The sequence below is a fragment of the Miniopterus schreibersii genome, assembly GCF_964146895.1.
Source record: "Miniopterus schreibersii genome assembly, chromosome: X".
Taxonomy (NCBI): domain Eukaryota; kingdom Metazoa; phylum Chordata; class Mammalia; order Chiroptera; family Miniopteridae; genus Miniopterus; species Miniopterus schreibersii.
This window is the reverse complement of record NC_138104.1, coordinates 55,949,963-55,974,154: the sequence shown is the minus strand read 5'-3', so window position 1 is coordinate 55,974,154 and position 24,192 is coordinate 55,949,963. Positions and strand designations below refer to the sequence as shown.

At 38.0% G+C, this 24,192-nt stretch overlaps 3 pseudogenes across 3 annotated transcripts; 2 read left to right on the top strand and 1 right to left on the bottom strand.

Moving 5' to 3' along the window:
- Positions 1 to 1,605, bottom strand: LOC308550901 (kynurenine--oxoglutarate transaminase 3 pseudogene; annotated as a pseudogene). Its single transcript has one exon. The product of its transcript is annotated as a kynurenine--oxoglutarate transaminase 3 pseudogene (transcript).
- A 6,080-nt stretch (positions 1,606 to 7,685) lies between these two features.
- On the top strand, positions 7,686 to 9,407 carry LOC308551194 (elongation factor 1-alpha 1 pseudogene; annotated as a pseudogene). The gene has a single exon. The product of its transcript is annotated as an elongation factor 1-alpha 1 pseudogene (transcript).
- An 11,278-nt stretch (positions 9,408 to 20,685) lies between these two features.
- On the top strand, positions 20,686 to 22,269 carry LOC308551811 (kynurenine--oxoglutarate transaminase 3 pseudogene; annotated as a pseudogene). The gene has a single exon. The product of its transcript is annotated as a kynurenine--oxoglutarate transaminase 3 pseudogene (transcript).
- The last annotated feature ends 1,923 nt before the right edge of the window (positions 22,270 to 24,192 follow it).

Below are 24,192 nucleotides of genomic sequence, written 5' to 3'. Positions count from 1 at the left end.
AGAATACATTTCAACTGAAAAACAAAAATCAGATCTCTTGAATATTGTTAAGGATTAACTTATTTAGGGGAAAATGGAATATTTCTTTAAATTTCATCTGTACTGAACTATTTGTTTTGCAATATCCAGTGAGTGGCAGTACTAATAACAGTTCCATACTAGGTCATCTAATAGAAACATTAAAGCAGTTGGCATTTATCAAGACTTTTGTCTACTCCATGCCTTGATGATTTCTTCAGCAGCGTCTAGTGTACTGTCTTTTTTAGTGAAGCAAAATCTCACAAACTTCTCAAACTGTAATTTGGTTTCTTTGTTACAGAATGCTGAAACTAGGATGGCCAAGAGTTTCTTATTTTTAGTCATCCATTTCACAAATTTATAGTCATAAGGTTCATTGTTCTTCATTTCAGAGAGGTCTGCATCTAGCAAAGACACATCGGCAATGATGAAGTAGCCCCCATCAGGAACTATGGGTTTTAGGCCAACACTTTCAAGTAAATGTACCATCCGATCTCTTTTTACTTCTAACTCTTTTGGCAAAGAATTAAAGTAACACTCTGGGTCGTCCATGCACTTCATGTCCATCCAAAAAGCCTGAGCCAAGGCTTCCTGTAAAGGAGTTGCACAGGTATAGAGGCTGTTCTGCTGAACTGTCTGTAAATGTTTTATTAAGTGGTAGGGACCAATGGACCAGCCAAGCTTCCAGCCAGTTACAGTGAAAGTCTTTCCAGCACTTCCTACCGTTACCATTCTCTCCCACATACTTGGAAAAGTGGCTATTTTTAAATGCTTATTTCCAGTATATACAAGCCATTCATAATCCTCATCACTGATGCAGTGTGTGTCATATTTGATGCAAAGGTCAGAAATTAGTTGGAGTTCCTCTTTGGTGTACACTTTGCCAATGGGGTTATGTGGAGTATTTAGTATAATGGCTTTGGGTTTGGAATTAAATTTACTTGCCAGTTCTTCAGGATCCAAAGTCCAGTCAGAACTAGACCATTTTTTCCCATCAATAGGTTTAGATCTTAAAGAAATAAAAACAGGTGTTGCTCCAGCCATTCTCACCATGGGCTCATAGCAGTCATAGAAAAGTACTATGACTATGACTTCATGTCCCTCATCAATTAATCCTTGAATGGCATTAAAAAGAGAGCCATACGCTCCTACTGTTACAAGAATTTCTTTATTTGGATCGATTTGCTTTTGATAAAACTTTTCATATAAGCAGGACAGAGCTTTCACAAGTGATGGATGACCAAAGCCCCGTGTATACTGATTCATGCTATCAATTGCCGCAATCTTTGATAATTCTTCCTTCACATATGGAGGAGGGGATATATCTGGAAGGCCTTGGCCAAGATTCACAACAGAGGGGTCTGCGGCCAATTTGATAAATTCAATCCACACATCACTATCAAAGCCTTCAATTCATTTTGCATTTTTAAATTTCAAAGACATTTTAGCAGAGGTGGAGAGTCTGAAGATTTTTGACGAATGAGTTGTCTTCAGAAATTTAGCTCTACTGCCAAGGGAATAGAGTCTCCTCTGAGCCAAAAACATGCTCCTTCAAGCTCCAACCCTGCCTCCTGGAGTCGAGTCCCGCCAGGGATTCGGAGGTGGGGTGAAGACCCCGCGGGGATGGACGTAGGAATGGAGTCGAGAGTGTGGATTGGCTGACGGGCAGCCCAGATCGCGGGCTGGATGGGACCCCGCGGGAATGGGCAGGGAGGCGGGAACGGTGCGGAGCTGGAGGGAGTCTGGGGGCGGGTGAAGGCGCATGTGGATGTAGCCCCTGGTAGCCTGTGGGGTCTGGACTCAGGGCGCCTATTGGCTGTGAGGACTGCCTGGGTCAGGGACTGGACTGGGCAGGTGGAGGTGCGGGCCTCTGCCCATTTTTTAATTGCACTGTTTGTCTTCCTTTTGCTAGGTTGTATGAGTTCCTTATATATTTTGGATATTAACCCTTCATCAGATATGTCATTGGCAAATATGTTTTCCCATACGATGGGCTTCCTTTTTGTTTTGTTGATGGTTTATTTTGCTGTGCAGAAGCTTTTTATTTTGATGTAGTCCCATTTGTTTATTTTCTCCTATGTTTCTCTTGCCCTCGGCCATGTATCAACAAACATGCGAGATGTCTGAGATTTTGCTGCCTACGTTTTCGCTAGGATTTTTATGGTTTCATGTCTTACATTTAAGTCTTTTATCCATTTTGAGTTTATTTTTGTGTATAATGTAAATTGGTTGTCTAGTTTCATTTTTCTTTTTTTGCACATACCTGTCCAGTTTTCCCAACACCATTACTGAAGAGGCTGTCTTTACTCCATGTATGTTCTTGCCTCCTTTGTCAAATACTAATTGAGCATAATGGCTTGGGTTGATATCTGGGTTCTGTATTCTGCACCACTGATTTATATGTCTGTTCTTGTTCCAGTACCAGGCTGTTTTGGTTACAGTGGCTTTGTAGTAAAACTTGATATCTGGTATTGTGATCCCTCCAACTTTGTTCTTCTTTCTCAAGATTGCTGTCGCTATTCGGGGGTTTTTGGTTTCATGTAAATTTTTGGAGTATTTGTTCTAGATCTGTGAATTATGCCCTTGTAACTTTAATAAGGATTACATTGAATCTAGATTGTTTTTGGTATTGTGGACATTTTAGTGATGTAAATTCTTCCAGTCCATGAACATAGTATGTTCTTCCACTTGTTTATATCTTCCTCTATTTCTTTTTGTATCGTCCTGTAGTTCTCTGAGTATACAGGTCTTTTACTTCCTTGGTTAACTTTATTCTTAAGTATCTTAATTTTTTTGTTGCAATGGTAAATGGGGTTGTTTTTTTAGTTTCTCTTTCTGAGAGTTCATTATTGGTGTATAAAAATGCCATCAATTTCTGGATGTTAATTTTGTATGCTGCTACCTTGCCAAATTCATTTAATAAATCTAGTAGAATTTTGGTGGAGTCTTTAGGATTTTCTATGTACAACATCATGTCATCTGCAAATAATGACAGTTTTACTTCCTGCTTTCCACTTTGGATGCCTTTTATGCTTTCTTCTTGTCTGATTGCTGTTTCTAGAACTTCCAGTACTATGTTGAATAAGAGTGGTGAAAGTGGCCACCCCTGTCTTGTTCCTGTACTTACAGGAACAAGTTGCCCATTGAGTATGATATTGGCTGTACGTCTGTAGTATGTGGCACTTATAATGTTGAGGTATGATCCCTCTATTCCCACTTTGCTGAGAGTTTTTTCAGAAGTGGGTGTTGGATTTTGTCGAATGCCTTTTTTCTGTTTATTTGTTATGACCATGTTATATTTATCTTTCAATTTGTTTATGCAATGTATCAAAATCTTTATTTGGGGATATTGTACCAGCCTTGCATCTCTGAAATAAGTCCCACTTGGTCATGGTGTGTGATATTTTTAATATATTGCTGAATGCAATTTGCTAATATTTTGTTGAGGATTTTAGCATCTATGTTCATCACAGATATTGGCTTATAACTCTTTCTTTGTAGTGTCTTTATCTAGTTTTGGAATTAAGATATTGCTGGCCTCATAAAAAGTATTTGGAAGTGTTCCTTTTTCTTGGATTTTTTGAAATAGGTTTAGGAGGATAGGTGTTAGTTTTTGTTTGAATGCTCGGTAAAACTACCCTGTAAAGCTGTCCAGGCAATGGCTATTGTCTCCCGGGAGTTTTTCTATTACTGCTTCAATGTCATCAACTGTTATTTGCCCATTCAGGTTCTCTGATTCTTCCCAACTCAACTTTGGAAGATTGTATTTTCCTAGGAATTTGTCCATTTTGTCCACATTGTCCAGCATGTTGGCAAATAATTGTTCATAGTATTTTCTTACCATCCTCTGTATTTCTGTGGTTCCAGTTGTTACTTCATCTCTTTCATTTCCTATTTTACTTATTTGGGTCCTCTCTCTTTGTCTCTTGATGAGTCTGGCTAAACATTCATCAATCTTGTTTATCTTTTCAAAGAACTAGCTCTTGGTTTCATTGATTTTTTGTATTGTTTTTTACTCTCTATGTCATTTATTTCCCCTCTGATCTTTATTATTTCCTTCCTTCTACTCACTCTGGGTTTTTTTTGTTGTTGTTCTCTTTCTAAGTCTTTACATTGTAGGGTTAGACGGTTTATTGAAAGTTTTTCTTGTTTTTTGAGGTCGGCTTGTAGTGTTATGAACTTCCCTCTTAAGACTGCTTTCCCTATGTTCCATAGATTTTGGGTTTTTGTGTGTTCATATTCACTTGTTTCCAGGTATTTTTTTATTTCTTCTTTGACCTCTTTGGTAACCCATTCATTGTTTAATAACATGCTATTTGGCCTCCATGTATTTGAATGTTTTTGAGTCTTTTTACTATTGTTTTCTAATTACTGCTACTGCGATATGAGAAGATGCTTGATATGATTTCAGTCTCCTTGAACTTGTAGAGACTTGTTTTGTGTTCTAACATGTGAGAATGTCCCATGTGTGCTTGAGAAGAATGTATATTCTGCAGCTTTAAGGTAGAATGCTTTGTAAATGTCAATTAAATCTATCTGATCTAGTGTGTCAATTAGGGTCACTGTTTTCTTGTTGATTTTTTGCCTGGAAGACATATCCAGTGAAGTCAGTGGGCTGTTAAAGTCTGCTAGTATAACTGTATTGTTCTTGATCTTTCCCTTAAAGTGCTCCAGAGGACTTTTTATAAATTTAGGTGCTCCAAGTTGGGTGCATATAAGCTTATCAGGGTTATACCCTCTTGTTGGATAGATCTCTTTAGTATTATATAGTGAATTTTTTTGTCTCTTCTTATGGCCTTCATTTTGAAGTCTATTTTGTCCGATATGAATATTACTACCTCAGCGTTTTTTCATTTCCATTTTCCTGGAAAACTTTTTCAATCCCTTCATTCTCATCTTGTGTGAGTCTTTTATTCTGAGATGGGTCTCATGTAGACAGCATATATTTTGGTCATTTTTCTTATCCATTCAGCCATCTTATGTCTTTTGATTGGAGCATTTAATCTGTTTACATTTAAGGTTATTATTGATAGGTACTTATCTATTGTCATTTTATTTTTTAATGCCTATATTTCTCTCTCTATATATATATTTCAACTTAGTAGAGAGGTCCCTTTAACATTTCTTGAAATGCTGGTTTGGTAGTGATAAACTGCTTTAACCATTTTTTTTTTTTTTTTCTGGAAAGCTCTTTATTTCACCATCTTTTTTTTTTTTTTTTTTAAATATATCTTTATTGATTTCAGAGAGAGGAAAGGAGAGGGAGATAGAAACATCAATGAGAAGAAAGTCATTGATCGGCAGCCTCTTGCACACCCCTGACTGGGGATCGAGTCGGCAACCCGGGCATGTGCCCCGACCAGGAATCGAACCCTGATCACCTGGATCCTAGGTTGACTCTTAACCACTGAGCCACTCCTGGCCGGGCTCACCATCTATTTTTAATGATAGCCTTGCTGGATACAGCAGTCTTGGTTTCATATCCTTGCTTTTCATTACCTTGAATATTTCATGCCATTCCCTTCTAGCCTATAGAGTTTCTGATGAAAAATCAGCTGAAGGTTTTATGGGAGCTCCTTTGTAAATAACAGATTGCTTTTCTCTTGCTGCTTTTAAGATTTTTTGTCTTGAATTTTAGTTATGATGTGTCTGGGTGTGGGCCTCTTTGGGCTCTTATTGCTTGAGACTCTCTGTGCCACTTGAACTTGTATGACTTTTTCCTTCATCGGGTGAGGGAAGTTTTCTGCCATTATTTCTTCAAACAGATTCTCTATCTCTTGCTTATTCTCTTCCCCTTACTGCACTCCTATGATGCAAATATTGTTTCATGCTGTCTCACAGCTCCCTTAACCTGTCCTCCTGTTTTTTAATTCCTTTTTCTTTTTGGATCTCTGACTTATTGATTTTTACTACCCTGTATTCTAATTCACTGATCCGATCCTCAGCTTCCTGTAATCTGCTATTTATTCCTTCCAATATATTCTTTTTTTTTTTTTTTTTTGCTATGTCATTCTTAATTTCCTTCATAGTTTCCATATCTTTTCTCAGCATTCTTATGATCAGTATTCTGAACTCCCTGATAGATTGCTTATCTCTATTTAATTTAGCTATTATTCTGGATAATTCTCTTTTTCTTTCATTTGAGGCTTGTTTTTTTGCCTCTCAATTTTGGCTGTCTATTTGGGTTTATTTCTATATATAAGGTAGATTTGATATAACTCTCAGTCTTTTTAGATGGTCAGACACTGCTTATGACTGCCTTTGAGTACCCTGTTTGGAGCTATCAACAATCCACAGCTTTTCGTTCCCTTTCCTGGGGCTGTCTCTGTTTGTATAGGACCCAGATGTACACCAAAGTCTTTTTTCCAATTCCCTGGGTCCAAAAGCAGATCAGGCAAAGACTCAAAGCACCCAGAGGCCCACCTCTGCCTTCAGATTGATTAATCTGAGTCTCTTAATGATCCTCAGGCTGTGTACCACAGCAAGGTGAAAACTCCACAGGGTTGGGAAGAGGCTTTCCAGTGGGTGGGGACAATTGCTTCCCTTCCAGGCAAAGGCTGCCTGGCTGGAAAAGTTCTGCCTTAGAAAAATATTGTCTGCACTATGGGAAAATGACTCAGCATGGTAATCCAGATGGCTGCCCTCTGAGCTTTGTCTCCAAAGCCAGTACCCCTAAATTCTCTTCAAATAGCTCTAGGATACTCTGCCCTCCTTCTCCTGGAGCCCAAGTTGAGTGGCTACATGAGAAACTTTGTGTGTTTGCCCTTTAAGAGGGTGCCTGAATTTCCTACCATCTCTCCCTGGGAGACAGAAACCCTGCTGCTTTTCACAGCCAGATGTTATGTGGACACCTTTCTCAGTTCTGGTGCTCTGGGCTTGGAAACCCAGCTTAGTATTTAGGTCCCCAGAGTTCTCAGTGGGAATCCCTCACATCTGAGATGTCACTCTGGACATTCATCTGCTTCCTGTGTGAGCCCAGCCAGTGTTCTTGTGCCTCTTTGCTTCCTACCAGTCTCTATGCGGTCTCCACTTTACATCTTAGGTTTTATGGGTTCTCTCCAGCTGGTCTTCAGTTGATAATTCAGGATGATGTTTCTATAATTTAGCTGTAATTCCAGTTTGGTCCTGGGAAAGTGTCAGTGTACCTTCCAGTTAATGCACTTCCATCTTGGAACTAAGTTTTCATTTATTTTTATCTTCCTTAATGTCTTTCTTCAATGTGCTATAGTTTTCTGAGTACAGATCTTTTACTTCCTTGGTTAAGGTTATTTCTAGGTAGCTTTTTGTTGTTGTTTTTCCAACAATAAATGGGGTTGTTTTCTTAGTTTCTCTTTCTGATAGTTCATTATTGGTGTATAAAAATGCCATCAATTTCTGGATATTGATTTTGAATCCTGTAACTTTGTTTTATTCATTTAATAGTTCTAGTAGGGTTTTGATGGATTCTTGAACGTTTTCTATATACAATATCATGTCATTTGCAAATAGTGACAGTTTTACTTCCTCCGCTTCCAATTTGGATGCATTTTATTTTATTTATTCTTCTTGTGTGATTGCTATGGCTAGGACTTTCGGTACTATGATGAATAAGAGTAGTGAGCTTTTTTGCAACGGGTTTTCCTCCAGAACACAGGTGTCTTGAAAACCATCACTAAACCATACTCAAAATGCGAAAAGAAAAGACTCATATCAACGTTGTCATCACTGGACTCATAGGTTCCAGCAAGTCTACCACTACTGGCCATCTGATCTACAAATGTGGTGGGATCGACAGAAGAACCATCGAAAAATTTGAGAAGGAGGCAGCTGAGATGCATAAGCGCTCTTTCAAGTATACCTGGGTCTTGGATAAACTGAAAGCTGAATGTGAGCGTGGTATCAGCATTGATATCTCCCTCTGGAAATTCGAGACCAGCAAGTATTATGTGACCATCATTGATGCCCCGGGACACAGAGACTTTATTAAAAACATGATTACAGGCACATCTCAGGCTGACTGTGCTGTCCTGATTGTTGCTGCTAGTGTTGGTGAATTTGAACCAGGTATCTCCAAGAATGGGCAGACCCAAGAACATGCCCTTCTGGCTTACACACTGGGTGTGAAACGATTGTTGGTGTTAACAAAATGGATTCCACTGAGCCACCCTACAGCCAGAAGAGATACAAGGAAACTGTTAAAGAAGTCAGCACCTACATTAAGAAAATTGGCTACAACCCTGACACGGTAGCATTTGTGCCAATTTCTGGTTGGAATGGTGACAACATGCTGGAGCCAAGTGCTAATATGCCTTGGTTCAAGGGATGGACAGTCACCCATAAAGATGGCAATACCAGTGGAACCACACTGCTTGATGCTCTGGATTGCATCTTATCACCAACTCGTCCAACTGACAAGCCTCTGAGTCTGCCCCTCCAGGTTGTCTACAAAATTGGTGGTATTGGTACTGTCCCTGTGGGCCAAGTGGAGACTGGTGTTCTCAAGCCCAGCATGGTGGTCATCTCTGCTCCAGTCAATGTTACAACTGAAGTAAAGTCTGTTGAAATGCACCATGAATCTTTGAGTAAAGCTCTTTCTGGGGACAATGTGAGCTTCAATGTCAAGAATGTGTCTGTCAAAGATGTTTGTCGTGGCAATGTGGCTGGTGGCAGTAAAAATGACCCACCAATGGAAGCAGCTGGCTTCACAGCTCAGATGATTATCCTGAACCATTCAGGCCAAATAAGTGCTGGGTATGCACCTGTGCTGGATTGTCACACAGCTGATATTGCATGCAAATTTGTTGAGCTGAAGGAGAAGATTGATCATCGTTCTGGGAAAAAGCTGGAAGATGGCCCTAAGTTTTTGAAATATGGTGATGCTGCCATTGTTGATATGGTGCCTGGCAAGCCCATGTGTGTTGAGAGCTTCCCTGATTGCCCTCCTCTGGGCCATTTTGCTGATCGTGACATGAGACAGACAGTTGCTGTTGGTGTCATCAAAGCAGTGAACAAGAAGGCAGCTGGAGCTGGCAAAGTCACAAAGTCTGCCCAGAAAGCTCAGAAGGTAAATGAATATCATCTCCAATACCTGTCACGCCAGTCTTAATCAGTGGTGGAAGAACGGTCTCAGAACTGTTTGTCTCAATTGACCATTTAAGTTTAATAGTAAAAGACTGGTTAATGATTACAATGCATCATAAAACCTTCAGAAGGAAAGGAGAATGTTTTGTGGACCATTTGGGTTTTTTGTGTGTGCAGCAGTTTTTAAGTTATTAGTTTTTAAAATCAGTACTTTTTAATGGAAACAACTTGACCAAAAATCTGTCACAGAATTTTGAGACCCATTAAAACAAAGTTTAATGAGAAACCTGTGTGTTCTTTTGGTCAACACTGTAACTTTCTGTTATACTACTTAGGTAGAAGACGTCAGAGTTCCCCATAACTATCTCTGGTGTTATATCTGCTGATACTTTAGCACTGGATAATTCTGTTAACTTTTTTCTGGGTGGGAACTTTGGGGGTTGGGGGTGTTTTTGTTTTGTTTTTCACTTAAGGGGAGGAATCCTCTGTTTACATAGTAAAACCTATGGGAGAGGATCTGTTGGTGTAACACTAAATAGGTTAGGACAGATAATCAGTAACTTTGTTATGTGTAAACTAGTTTATAAAGGCCAAATTTTGTTATATTAAAGTCCACGTTACCATATAAAATTTTGTAGTTACATCAATATTGAGTAAATTTGTTGGTATGTCAAATTTTAGTTTTCTGGTTTTACTGGGATGTGAATTCACATTTACAAATACTTGAGGTAGTTTAAGAACCTAAAGTGAGGCTTAAATAGTATTGAGCACTGTCTTGCCTACAGTTAATTGTATCCAGATTCTAGGAAAAATAAATAAAGTAAAAAAAAAAAAAAAAAAAAAGGGTGGTGAAAGTGGACATCCCTGTCTTGTTCCTGTCCTTAAGAGAAGCACTTTTATTTTCTGCCCATTGGGTATGACGTTGGTTGTAGGTTTTTCATATATGGCCTTTATTAAGTGAAGGTATGATCCCTTTACTCCCACTTTGGTGAAAGTTTTTATTATAATTGGTTGCTGGATTTTATCGAATGCTTTTTCTGCATCTATTGACATGATCATGTGATTTTTATTTTTTATTTTGTTTATGTGATGTATCACATTTATTGACTTCAGAATATTATATCAACCTTGCATCCCAAGTCCCAAGAATAAGTGCCACTTGATCACTGTATGAATTTTTTAATGTATCGCTGTATCCAATTTGCTAATATTTTGTCCAAGAATTTAGCATCTATGTTCTTCAGGAACATTGGCCTATAACTTTCTTTCTTTGTCGTGTCTTTATCTGGTTTTGGTATTAAGATAATTTTGTCCATGTAAAAAGAGTTTGGAAGTCTTCTCTCCTCTTGAATTTTTTGGAATAGTTTGAAGAGCATAGGTGTTAGTTCTTTGAATGTTTGTTGAAATTCATCAGTGGGAGAAAACAAGGTGGCAGCGTAGGTAACAGCTGCACCAGCCACCTCCCACAACCACATCAAAATTACAACTAAAATACAGAACCACCATCACCCAGAACCTCCTGAAATCTGGTTGAACAGAAGCCCTACAACCAAGGAACTGAAGAAGCACCAACACCGGTAGGAGAGGCAGAGACACGGGCAGATTGGGACTGAATCAGAGATGCTCCCCTGGCCCACACCCAATGCTGAGGTTGAAACCTGGGAGGGAATCTCAGCGGTGGGGGTTTTCCTGAGGAGTGAGGGGTCCCAGCCCCACAGCAGGCCCCAAGCCCAGGACCCCAGGACCAGAAAGAGACATCCCCACAACTCCAGACTGTGAAACCAGTGGGGACTGTGGCTGAGGGTCGAGGAGGCTTTGGGATCCCCAGGCTTCCCTCTTAAAGGGCAGGCCCATAGACTCACTCAGACGCGCTCCCTCTGAGCCCTGGCATGGGGCAGCAGCTTGAAAGGAACCTGGGGCACTTGGGAAGGAAGTAGCCTGTCTGAAATTGGGGCAAGAGGTGGAGGGGCAGCTTTCTCCCAGGCAGAAGAGCTGGCAGAGGCCATTGTTCCTTTGGCGAGTCCTCCCCGAACACAGCCAACAGGCAGGCGCCATATTTGAATCACCACCACCTGACTCACACCTTAGGCCTCGCCCGGGTGATTGCCAGAGTTCCTGCTCCTCCCTACCTGCAGGCTCATCCAAGCCATTTCCAGTGGCTTTTCTATGCAAGTGGCCTCTCGAGCCTCATGCTTAGGATGTTCCTAAAATCTCTCAAACAAGCAGCAGTGGGCCCCATACAGCTTGATAAGTGATCCCAGATCTGCCACTAGTGGCAGCCTGCATTGGCTCATAGCTTGGCCTCACCTGGACAACGCGAAGCCCAGCACAAGTAGCAGCCAACTATGATTTGCTGTGTAGCTCATGCTGGCTGGCCCTGGGAAAGACACTGGCAGAGGCTGACTTGGCACCTTCCCCGAGGCCCCAGAGATAGTGCACTTGGTGCTCATATTCAACCACACTGGATTACAACCCTACCACATCCACGAGTGACACTGAAGGGCCCACTTGCTGAACACCAAAGCTCCACTGAAGTAAATCCTGCTCCATAGAGGTGTCTCCAGCACAGCAGCTCTTTGGCTGTAGTTGCAGCTGGTCCTAACAGCTGATTGGCCTGGGGGTCACTTCCTCCCAGGGACGCCAACAGCAACCAAGGCTCAACTACAACAGGGCAGTGCACACAGCCCACACATGGGAGCACCTAGAAGGTCCAGCTCAGCTGACTGGGGAGACTGAGCCACTGGACCCTACAGGATACCTACTACACAAAGCCACTCTACAAATTCCAGGAGACATAGCATCTCTACCTAATACATAGAAACAAACATCTGGAAGCAGCCAAAATGTAGAGGCAAAGAAACATGCCAGAAAGGAAAGAACAGAAGAAATCTCTAGAAGAGGAATTAAATGAAATAGAGCCAAGCAAGCTAACAGAAACAGAGTTCAGAATTTTGTTTATAAGGATTTTTAAGCAGACTATTAGGGAAATAACTGAGAAAATTGATAACATAAAAAAGTACCAATTTGAAATGAAGGCTACACGAACTGAAATAAAGAATAATTTACATGGAATCAACAGTAGAGTAGAGGATGCTGAGAATCAAATCAGCAATTTGGAACATGAGGAAACAAAAAACACCCAACCAGAAGAGCAAAAAGAAAAAAGAATCCAGAAATATGAAGATAGTATAAGGAGCCCCTGGGACAATTTCAAGAGGCCCAACATTTGCATTATTGGGGTGCCAGGAGGGGAAGAAAGAGAGCAAGAAATTGAAAACCTATTTGAAAAAATAATGACAGAAAACTTCTCCTACCTGGCGAAAGAAATAGACTTACAAGTCCTGGAAGCACAGAGGGTCCCAAACAAGAGGAACCCAAAGAGGCCCACAGCAAGACACATCATAATTAAGATGCCAAAGGTTAAAGACAAAGAGAGAATCTTAAAAGCAGCAAGGGAAAAGCAGTTAGTTACCTACAAAGGAGCACCCATACGAGTGTCAGCTGATTTCTCAACAGAAACCTTGCAGGCCAGAAGGGAGTGGCAGGAAATATTCAAAGTGATGAAAAACATGGAACTACAACCAAGATTGCTCTACCCAGCAAAGCTATCATTTAGAATTGAAGGTCAAATAAAGAGCTTCACAGATAAGAAAAAGCTAAAATTGTTCATCACCACCAGACCAGCACTACAGGAAAAGTTGAAGGGTCTTCTTTAAGAAGAAGCTAATGAACAAAGGAATCTGACGAACTAAATAGATCCAGAGACACTGACGCATGCAACAGATGATCATATTTCAAATAAAGAGGGAAGGGGGATGAAAGAGATTAACAAAAGAAGTTATATGCATAACCCATGTACACAATTAACGAGGTGAGTCCTGGGGAGGAGGTGGAAGTGAAGTGGAGGGGGTCAATTGGGAGGAAAAATGGGACACCTGTAATACTCTCAACAATAAAGATAAATTTAAAAAAAACGTAGATACAGAATAAAATAAAATAAAATTCGTCTGTGAAGCCATCTGATCCAGGGCTTTTGTTTGCTGGGAGTTTTAATTTTATTTCATTTTATTTTTATTACTGTTTCTATTTTATTGGTTGTTATTTGCCTATTTGTGTTCTGCTTCTTCCTGATTCAGTTTTGGAAGGTTGTATAATTTTGTATTCTGCTTCTTTACTGAATTCGTTTATCAGTTCTAATAGTATTTTTGGTGACGTCTTTAGGGTTCTCCACACATAGCATTATGTCATTTGCAAATAATGACAGTTTTACCTCTTTCTTTCCAAGTTGGATGACTTTTATTTCTTCTTGTATGGTTGTTGTGGCTAGTACTTCTAATACCTTGTTGAATAAATGCCGTAAAAGTACACATTTTTGTCTTGTTCTTGATATTAAGAAAATATTTTTTGCTTTTCTTTGCTCAGTATGATGCTTAGCTATGGATTTGTCATGTATTGCCTGTATTATGTTGAGTTTATTCTCTCTATTGCCACTTTTCTGACAGTTTGTTTTTCATAAATATATGCTGAAATTTGCCAAATGCTTTTTCTACATCATTTTATATAATTGTATGATTTTTGTCTTTCATTTTTTTTATGTGGTGTATCATGTTAACTGGTTTGCAGATATTGAAGTAAACTTACTTGCCACAAATTAATCCCACTTGATCATAGTGTGTGATATTTTTAATGTATTGAATTTAGTTTGGTAATATTATATTGAGGATTTTTACATCAATATTTATGAGGGATATTGGCCTATATTTTTTTTTTTTTTTTTTTTGTAATGTCTTTGTCTGGTTTTGGAATCGGAATAATTCTGGCCTCATAAAATGAGCTTGGGAGCTTTCCCTTTTCTTGATTTTTTGGGGGAACTTTTGAGGATAGGTGTTAATTCTTTGGATGTTAGGTCAAATTCACCTGTGAAGCCATCCAATCAAGGACATTTGTTTGTTGGGTGTCTTTTGATTCCTGATTCAATTTCATTAGTAGAAATCAGTCTGTTCAGATTTTCAGTTTCTTCTTTATTCAGTCTTGGATGATTGTATGATTTTAAAATTTTATCATTTCTTCTAGATTGTTGAAATTGTTGGCATAGGATTGCACATAGTATTTTCTTATAACCCTTTGTATTTCTGAGGTGTCAGTTGTCAGATCTCCCTTTCATTTCTGATTTTATTTGGATCATCTCTCTTTTTCTTGATGAGCCTGATTAACCAATTTTCTTTATCTCTTCAAAGAACCATCTCTTGGTTTCATTAATCATTTGTGTTGTCATTTAGACTCTATTTTATTTATTTTCACTCTGATCTTTATTATTTCCTTCCTTCTACTCACTTTGAGCTTTGTTTGTTCTTTTTCTAGTTCCTTTAGGTGTAAAGTCAGATTGTTTGTTTGAGATTTTTCTTCTTTCTTGAGGTAGGCCTATGTATTTCCTCTTAGTACTTATTTCCTTGCTTTCCATAAATTTACGGTCATTGTGTTTTTATTTTCATTTTCTAAAGTCATCTTTCTTATTTCTTTCTTTATCTCAATGTTAACTCCTTCATCATTTATTAACATGTTATTTAACCTTTATGTGTTTATCTGTTTTTAAGTTTTTTTATGTAATTGATTTCTAGTTTCATACCATTGTCATCAGAGAATATGCCTGATATGATTTCAGTCTTTTTAAAATTTATTGAGACTTCTCTTGTGTACTAACATGTGGTCTATCCTGGAAAATGTTTCACCTGCAGTTGAATAGAACATATATTCTGCTCTTTTGTAGTGATATGCTCTAAAAATATTAACTAAATCCACCTAGTCTAGTGTGTCATTTAAGGCCATTGTTTCCTTGTTGGTTTTATGTCTGAAAGACCCATTAAGAACAATGGAGTGTTATTGTTCACTACCATGACTTTGTTACTGTTGATCTCTTTCTTTATGTCCACCAATATTTGCTTTAGGTGCTCCTATATTGGGTACATAAACGCTTAAAAGGGTTATATTTTCTTGCTGGATTGATCCCTTTATCCATATATGTCTTTCATTGTTTACAAGTCTATTATTTCTGTTATAAGTATTGCTACTCCAGCTTTTTTTGTTTCCTTTTGCATGAAATATCTTTTTCCAGTCCTTACTTTCAGTCTGTGTGTGGGTTTCAATGTGAAGTGGGTTGCTTGTAGACAGCCTATGTATGGTTTATGTTTTCTTATCCATTTATTTACCCTATGACTTTTGAATTTGCGCTCTTTTTCATATTGTTTTTTTTTTTTTTTTTTTCGTTTTGGATTAAATTTATTAGGGTGACCTTTGTTGATAAAATTACATAGATTTCAGGAGTACAATTCTATAATACATCATATGTATATTTAATTGTGTTTATCACTACAAGTTAAGTCACCGTCCATCATAATTTAATCCCCCTTTATCCGGTTCTACCTCCCCCACCTCTCCCCTCTTTACCTCTGGTAATCACCATACTGTTGTCTGTGTCTATGAGGTATTTTTGTTTTGTTTTTTGCTTAATCCTTTCACATAGCCCTGCAACCCCTCTCCCTTCTGACAGCTGTCACTCTATTCTCGACCTATGAGTCTGTTCCTATTTTGTTTGTTAGTTTATTTTGTTCATTAAATTTCACATATGAGTGAGATCATATGGTACTTGTCTTTCACCGACCGGTTTAACATAATGCTCTAACATAATGCTCTCCAAGTCCATCCATGCTGTCACAAAGGGTAAGATTTCCTTCCTTTTTATGGCCAAGTAGTATTCCATTGTGTAATGTATCACAGATTTTTTATCCATTCACCTCTAATGGACATTTGGGCTGCTTCCAAATTTTTGTTTTTGTAAGTAACACTGTAATGAATATATATTCTTTTGAATCAGTGCTTTGGGTTTCTTCAAATATATAGCAGTGGGTCATGAGGCAGTTTATTAATTTTTTGAGGTAACTCTATACTACTTTCCACAGTGGCTGCAATACTTCATTCCCACCAACAGTGCACAAAAGTTCCCTTTTCTCCACATCTTCGTCAGCAATTGTGGCGTGTTGATTTGTTGATGGTAGCCATTCTGACAGGTGTGAGGTGATATCTCACAGTGGTTTTAATTTACATTTCTCTGATAATTAGTGACATTAAGCATTTTTTCACATATCTATTGACCATCTGTATGTCTTTTTTGGAGAAGTGTTTATTCAGGTACTTCACCCATTTTATAATTGGATTGTTTGGGTTTTTGGTGTTGATTTTTATAAGCTTTTCATAAATTTTGAATATTAACCCTTTATCAGATGTATCATTGGCAAATATGTTGTCAATTTCAGTGGGTTGTCTTTTCATTTTTCTGATGAATTACTTTGCTGTACAAAAACATTTTAGTTAGATGTAGCCACTTTTGTTTATTTCATCTTTTGTTTCTCTTGCCCAAGAAAATGTATCAGAAAAAAATATTGCTAGGAGAAATGTCTGAATTTTACTGTTTCCTTCGATGACTTTTATGGTTTCGAGTTAAACATTTAAGTCTTTAATCCATTTTGAATTTATTCTTGTGTATGGTGTAAGAAGGTGATCTAGTTTCATATTTTTTTGCATGTATCTGTCCAATTTTCCCAACACCATTTATTGAATAGACTATGTTTAACCCATTGTATTTTTCTGCCTCCTTTGTCAAATATTAATTGACTATAAAGGCTTGGGTTTACTTCTGAGCTCTTTATTATGTTCCATTGATCTACATGTCTGTTTTTGTGTCAGTACCATCTTGTTTTAATTAATATGGCTTTGTGGTATAGTTTGATATAAGATAGCATGATTCCTCCAACTTTGTTCTTTCCCAAGATAGCTGTGGTTATTCAAGGTCTTTTGTGGTTCTCTATAAATTTTTGGAATATTTGCTCTATTCTGTGAAATGTGCCATTGGTATCTTGATAGGAATTGTGTTGTATCTGTATATTGCTTTGGGTAGTATGGACATTGTAATGATGTTAATTCTTCCTAACCATGAACATGGTATGTGCTTCCAATTATATGTACTTTCTTCAATTTTTTTCTTTTTTTTCTTATAATTTTCCAAATACAGGTCTTTTACCTATATGGTTTAATTTTTTCTTAGGTATTTTATTTTTTGAAGTAATTGTGAATGGGTTTGTTTTCTTAGATTCACTTTCTGATAGTTAATTATTGCTGCATAAAAATGCAACTGATATCTAGATATTTATTTTGTATGCTGCTACTTTACTGAATTCATTTATCAGTTCTAACAGTTGTATTTGTTGTTGTTGTTGTTTTTTGTTTTTGTTTTTGTGGAGGTTTTTGGTAGTATCTTCAGGGTTATCTATAGATAGTATAATGTCATCTGAAAATAATGACAGTTTTACTTCTTCCTTTCCAATTTGGATACCTCTTTTTTTTCATGACCATTTATACCCTTTATGCCCTCTTCCACTTCCACCTTGCCTCTGCAATCACCACACGGTTGTCCATGTCCATGAGTTCTTTTTCTTTTTTGCTATTTGGGGTATTTTGTGGTTCTATATAAATTTTTGAAACATTTGTTCCAGTTCTGTGAAATATTCCATTGGTATCTCTATAGGAATTACACTGAATCTGTAGATTGCTTTGGGTAGTATAGAAATTGTAATGATGTTAATTCTTCCTGTCCATGAGCACAGTATATGCATCCACTTGTTTGTATCTTCCTCATTTTTTTCTTCAGTGTCTTATAATTTTCCAAGTACATTCTTTTACATTCTTAGTTAAATTTAGTTCTAGGTATCTTATTCTTTTTGAAGCAGTTGTGAATGGGATTTTTTACTTTTAGTTTCCCTTTCTAAGAGTTCATTATTGGTGTATAAAAATGCCATCAATTTCTGGATATTTATTTTATATCCTGCCACTTTACTGAATTTATTTATCAGTTCTAGTAGTTTTTTTGGTGGAATATTTAGGGTTCTCTATATATATCATGTCATCTGCAAATGATGACAGTTTTACTTCTTCCCTTCCAATTTGGATCCCTTTTATTTATTGTTCTTGTCTGATTGCTGTGGGTAGGACATCAACTCCTATGTTGAATAAGAGTGGTGAAAGTGGACATCCTTGTCTTGTTCCCGATCTTAAGGGAAATTATTGTTGATTTGCCCATTGAGTATGATGTTTGCGGTGCATTTGTCATATGTTCCCTTTATTCCACATTGCTGATAGTTTTTAAATCATAAATGGGTGCTGGATTTTAACAAATGCTTTTTCTGCTTCTATTGATATGATCTTTGATTTTTATCTTTTCTTTTTTTTATGTGGTGTATCACCTTTATTGATTTGCAAATATTATGCCAACCTTGCATCCTTGGAATAAATCCCACTCTATCATGATGTATGATCTCTTTAATATGTTACTGGATCTGTTCTGCTAGTATTTTTTTTTTCCTTTGGACAATTTTAGCACCTATGTTCATCAGGAATATTTGCCTATAATTTTCTGTCTTTGTAGTGTCATTATCTGATTTTGGAATTAGGATAATGCTGGCCTCATAAGGTGAGTTTGGGAGTCTTCCCTCCTCTTAAATTTTTTGGAGTGATTTGAGAATATAGGTGTTTGTTCTAGTTTGAATGTTTGGTAAAATTCGCCTGTGAGGGCATCTGGTCCAGGACTTTAGTTTGTTGGAAATTTTTTTTATTACTGCTTCAATTGCACTGGTTGTAATCTCCTTATTTATATTCTATGAATATTCTTGATTCATTTTTTGAAAACTGTATATTTTATGGAATTTATCAATTTCTTCCAGATTGTCAAATTTGCTGGCATATATTTGTTCGCTGTGTTTTCTTACAATCCTTTCCACTCCTTTGGTTTAGTTGTTATTTATCCTTTCTCATTTCTATTTTTTTTTTTAATGGGTCCTCTTGTTTTCTTTCTTGGTGAGTCTGGTTAAAGGTTTGTCAGTCTTGTATGTCTTTTCAAAGAACCAGGTCTTCGTTTCATTGACTTTTTGCATTATTTTAGACTTCTTTTTTTTATTTCTGTTTTATTTTTTATTATTTTCTTCTATTCAATTTGGACTTTGTTATTTTTTACTCAAGTTCCTTTTAGTGTAAAGTTAAATTGTCTATTTAGATTTTTCTTGTTTATTGAGATAAGTTTGTAATGCTATGAATTAGCAATCAGACAAGAAGAAAGCATAAAAGGCATCCAAAGTGGAAAGCAGGAAGTAAAACTGTCATTATTTGCAGATGACATGATGTTGTACATAGAAAATCCTAAAGACTCCATCAAAATTCTACTAGATTTATTAAATGAATTTGGCAAGGTAGCAGCATACAAAATTAACATCCAGAAATTGATGGCATTTTTATACACCAATAATGAACTCTCAGAAAGAGAAACTAAAAAAACAACCCCATTTACCATTGCAACAAAAAAATTAAGATACTTAAGAATAAAGTTAACCAAGGAAGTAAAAGACCTGTATACTCAGAGAACTACAGGACGATACAAAAAGAAATAGAGGAAGATATAAACAAGTGGAAGAACATACTATGTTCATGGACTGGAAGAATTTACATCACTAAAATGTCCACAATACCAAAAACAATCTAGATTCAATGTAATCCTTATTAAAGTTACAAGGGCATAATTCACAGATCTAGAACAAATACTCCAAAAATTTACATGAAACCAAAAACCCCCGAATAGCGACAGCAATCTTGAGAAAGAAGAACAAAGTTGGAGGGATCACAATACCAGATATCAAGTTTTACTACAAAGCCACTGTAACCAAAACAGCCTGGTACTGGAACAAGAACAGACATATAAATCAGTGGTGCAGAATACAGAACCCAGATATCAACCCAAGCCATTATGCTCAATTAGTATTTGACAAAGGAGGCAAGAACATACATGGAGTAAAGACAGCCTCTTCAGTAATGGTGTTGGGAAAACTGGACAGGTATGTGCAAAAAAAGAAAAATGAAACTAGACAACCAATTTACATTATACACAAAAATAAACTCAAAATGGATAAAAGACTTAAATGTAAGACATGAAACCATAAAAATCCTAGCGAAAACGTAGGCAGCAAAATCTCAGACATCTCGCATGTTTGTTGATACATGGCCGAGGGCAAGAGAAACATAGGAGAAAATAAACAAATGGGACTACATCAAAATAAAAAGCTTCTGCACAGCAAAATAAACCATCAACAAAACAAAAAGGAAGCCCATCGTATGGGAAAACATATTTGCCAATGACATATCTGATGAAGGGTTAATATCCAAAATATATAAGGAACTCATACAACCTAGCAAAAGGAAGACAAACAGTGCAATTAAAAAATGGGCAGAGGCCCGCACCTCCACCTGCCCAGTCCAGTCCCTGACCCAGGCAGTCCTCACAGCCAATAGGCGCCCTGAGTCCAGACCCCACAGGCTACCAGGGGCTACATCCACATGCGCCTTCACCCGCCCCCAGACTCCCTCCAGCTCCGCACCGTTCCCGCCTCCCTGCCCATTCCCGCGGGGTCCCATCCAGCCCGCGATCTGGGCTGCCCGTCAGCCAATCCACACTCTCGACTCCATTCCTACGTCCATCCCCGCGGGGTCTTCACCCCACCTCCGAATCCCTGGCGGGACTCGACTCCAGGAGGCAGGGTTGGAGCTTGAAGGAGCATGTTTTTGGCTCAGAGGAGACTCTATTCCCTTGGCAGTAGAGCTAAATTTCTGAAGACAACTCATTCGTCAAAAATCTTCAGACTCTCCACCTCTGCTAAAATGTCTTTGAAATTTAAAAATGCAAAATGAATTGAAGGCTTTGATAGTGATGTGTGGATTGAATTTATCAAATTGGCCGCAGACCCCTCTGTTGTGAATCTTGGCCAAGGCCTTCCAGATATATCCCCTCCTCCATATGTGAAGGAAGAATTATCAAAGATTGCGGCAATTGATAGCATGAATCAGTATACACGGGGCTTTGGTCATCCATCACTTGTGAAAGCTCTGTCCTGCTTATATGAAAAGTTTTATCAAAAGCAAATCGATCCAAATAAAGAAATTCTTGTAACAGTAGGAGCGTATGGCTCTCTTTTTAATGCCATTCAAGGATTAATTGATGAGGGACATGAAGTCATAGTCATAGTACTTTTCTATGACTGCTATGAGCCCATGGTGAGAATGGCTGGAGCAACACCTGTTTTTATTTCTTTAAGATCTAAACCTATTGATGGGAAAAAATGGTCTAGTTCTGACTGGACTTTGGATCCTGAAGAACTGGCAAGTAAATTTAATTCCAAACCCAAAGCCATTATACTAAATACTCCACATAACCCCATTGGCAAAGTGTACACCAAAGAGGAACTCCAACTAATTTCTGACCTTTGCATCAAATATGACACACACTGCATCAGTGATGAGGATTATGAATGGCTTGTATATACTGGAAATAAGCATTTAAAAATAGCCACTTTTCCAAGTATGTGGGAGAGAATGGTAACGGTAGGAAGTGCTGGAAAGACTTTCACTGTAACTGGCTGGAAGCTTGGCTGGTCCATTGGTCCCTACCACTTAATAAAACATTTACAGACAGTTCAGCAGAACAGCCTCTATACCTGTGCAACTCCTTTACAGGAAGCCTTGGCTCAGGCTTTTTGGATGGACATGAAGTGCATGGACGACCCAGAGTGTTACTTTAATTCTTTGCCAAAAGAGTTAGAAGTAAAAAGAGATCGGATGGTACATTTACTTGAAAGTGTTGGCCTAAAACCCATAGTTCCTGATGGGGGCTACTTCATCATTGCCGATGTGTCTTTGCTAGATGCAGACCTCTCTGAAATGAAGAACAATGAACCTTATGACTATAAATTTGTGAAATGGATGACTAAAAATAAGAAACTCTTGGCCATCCTAGTTTCAGCATTCTGTAACAAAGAAACCAAATTACAGTTTGAGAAGTTTGTGAGATTTTGCTTCACTAAAAAAGACAGTACACTAGACGCTGCTGAAGAAATCATCAAGGCATGGAGTAGACAAAAGTCTTGATAAATGCCAACTGCTTTAATGTTTCTATTAGATGACCTAGTATGGAACTGTTATTAGTACTGCCACTCACTGGATATTGCAAAACAAATAGTTCAGTACAGATGAAATTTAAAGAAATATTCCATTTTCCCCTAAATAAGTTAATCCTTAACAATATTCAAGAGATCTGATTTTTGTTTTTCAGTTGAAATGTATTCTGTTGAAACACTTTCAACTAGCATTTTATAAGAGTCAGTATAGCATTGTGGATAAGAACTGTGAGATGCCGGTTTCTGCTTAACCTCTGTGTACTTCAGTTTCCTCATCATAAAAGGGGAATAAAGATAGCATCTACATTAAAAAAATAATAATAAAATAATAAAAATTAAAAATGGGCAAAGGACCTGAATAGACACTTCTCCAAAGAGGACACACAGATGGCCAAGAGACATATGAAAAAATGGTCAACGTCGCTAGTCATCAGAGAGATGCAAATTAAAACCACAATGAGGTATCACCTCACACCTGTCAGAATGACTACCATCAACAAATCAACAAACAACAAGTGCTGGTGAGGATGTGGAGAAAAGGGAATCCTAGTACACTGCTGGTGGGCATGCAGACTGGTGCAGCCACTATGGAAAGTAGTATGGAGTTTCCTCAAAAAATTGTAAATTGACCTTCCATTTGACCCAGTGATCCCACTTCTAGGACTATATCCTAAGAAACCCGAAACACCAGTCAGAAAGAACTTATGCACCCCTATCTTCATAGCAGCACAATTTAAAATAGCTAAGATCTGGAAACAGTCCAGGTGTCCATCAGCAGAAGAGTGGATAAAAAAGCTGTGGTACATTTATAGAGTGAAATACTGTGCAGCTTTAAAAAAGAAGGATCTCTTACCCTTTGGGACAGCAATGGATGAAAGTGAATAGTATTATGCTAAGCAACATAAGCCAGTCAGAGAAAGACAAGTATCACATGATCTCACTCATGTGGAATCTAATGAACAAAATCAACTGATGAACAAAATAGACCCAGAGACGTAGAAGCCTGGAATCCTCTGAGGAATCTCAGAGGGAAAGCGGGGGTGGGGGACTGGGTGGGGAAGGATTAATCAAAGAACTTACATGCTTATGTGCATAACCCATGGACACAGACAATACTATAGGGAAGGCCTGGGGGTGAGGTGGATGCGGGGTGGAGTGGAGAGCAGTTGAGGGAAAATTTAGTCCTGGCACAATACTCCATTTTGTTGAGATAATACTATTATCAAATCTTCTGGGTAGTTTTCTTGAGCACAGAAAATGGCATACTTTCATCTGTTGATTTGAAAGATCCTTGGATCTCAGGGAAAATAAATAAATAGGTCACAAAAATGTTCTAAGATCAGGAGAACTAAAGAAAAGCTGAATGAGGGCGTAAGCTAAGTGAGTTTAGGCTGGAAAATCAGGCAGGTGCCTAGAGTAAAATACATCCATAACCTGAGGTGTGAACCCAGAGGGTCGACTCCCTGATCCTACCAAATGTGAAATGACACTTTGCTCCTGGTTAGAGAGACAATGCCAGGCTTCCTTGGGCACCAGACGGGAAAGACACTGAGACTTCAAAAACAAGCTGAACAAGGGCATCCTCAGGACAGAGAGAAGTGGCATTAATAAGGAGTCTCTTGTGTTGGGTACTGAATGCATACCAGGCACTGTGAAAAACATTTACCATATATTCTCACTTCTTTTCATTCTTAAAAATATCCCTTTGTACAGATGAGGACCCAAAGCTAACGAAACAAACACAAAAAAGGTACAGCAACTTAACCAAGTTAAGCACAACTAAGTCATGGCCTGGGGCATATCTATATGCATAGCTTTACAAGATCACATCTGTAATTTGCCTAAGATTATGACAAAGAAGGGTGTTAGTTAAAAATTTCAGCGTAAGTTGGGAGGAGGATTCATTCCTAGAGAGAAAAATATCTGAAATGCTATGTAAAAACCTTCAGTCAAGACAGTATTTTGTTCTTGGTTCCAAGTACTTGTAATAAAAAAAAATCTCTTATATTTGACGCCCTTTATCCTTTATTAGTAACTTAGAAAAAAATTAGATTTTTCTTGTTTATTGAGA